Source organism: Myotis davidii, unplaced genomic scaffold, assembly GCF_000327345.1.
Source record: "Myotis davidii unplaced genomic scaffold, ASM32734v1 scaffold671, whole genome shotgun sequence".
Taxonomy (NCBI): Eukaryota; Metazoa; Chordata; class Mammalia; order Chiroptera; family Vespertilionidae; genus Myotis; species Myotis davidii.
In genome coordinates, this window is record NW_006282601.1 from 611 (window position 1) to 1967 (window position 1357).

Here is a 1357-nt window from a genome sequence, read left to right on the forward strand (position 1 = left end):
ACCCCTGCCCTAGACTCTGTTGTGGATCCAGTCTCATGCCTTGGGACATAGAAGGACCTCGGTCATGACCAGGTGTGTTGAGGGGAAGATGTCGGAAATGATTTAGGAATAATTAAGTTAAGGTTATGAAAATCTTGTTATTGGAAGCCTGATGTCTGCATGTGACCCTGTGACCCCTGTACCCACTCATGGGGGTCAAATGGAGCCTGCACCTGACCCAGTGCCACATTGGGGCAGAGCTACCTTGGAACATGATGGATGATGTTCTTGTTTCATTAGTTTATCATCTCCTAGTTGTGTATCCAGTTCAAGTTTTCTTCCGTCACTTTCCTCTGAAACAGCCCACATATTTCCTAGAGCCATGAAGATACTCTGTTAAGAGGGTGCAGAGGCACAAGCCATTTGTGTGTTGGCTTTGTATCTTACGTCTTTCCTGGATTCTAGTTCTATTAACTTCTCATAAATTTTTAGGGTTTTCTATGTACAAGATTCTGTCATCTGCTTACAGATAAAGAGAAATATTTTAACTGGTTTCTTTCTGATTTAGACATTTCAAATTTCCTTTTCTTGCCCTATTATTCTGAGAACAACTTCTTGTTTTGACAAATAGAAGTAGTCAAAGGGGAGCCCTTGTCTTGGTCTTAATGTAAGAAAAAAAAAGCTTTGTAATTTTCTCTGTGTAGTGTGATGTCACTTGTTGGCTTTTCAAATGTGGCCTTTAGTATATTGAGGTCCATCACTTCTACACCTAATCTGCTAAGAACTTTAATTCTGAAGCGATTTTCAATTTTAAAGGCTTTATTCTGTATCTATTTATACAGGGGTATACTTTATCTTTCATTCTGTGGATGAGGTATATCACATACACTGTTTTATATACATTGAGCCATCCTTGCGTGCTAGGACCGTTTCCCACTTGATCATAGTAAATGACCCTTTCAGTGTGAGTTTAGTTTCCTAGCATATTTTTGAGGGTTTTTGCATGTAATTTCATCAGGGATATTGACCTGTCATTTTTGTATGTTTCTACTTGACTTTGATATGAGTGTAATGGTCACCTCAATAAATCAGTTTGGAAGTGTTGTCTCTTTCCTTAATTCTTAGAAGAGTTCAAGAAGAGTTGATTAGAAAGTTATCAATTCCTATTTGAAACTCTGGTAGAATTCACCCTTGAGTCCATTTGGTCCTTGGCTTTATTTGGTGGAAGGTTTTCACTATTCCTTCAATTATATTTTAAAATTTGTAGCAATCTAGCAAAGTTTGGGTTAAATTCCTAATTCGAGCTCCTGCTAAGTGGACTGAGAAATACAACTGTTGTTCTTCTCATGTTGTGTCAGTGTTGAAGTAATAGTTGCTT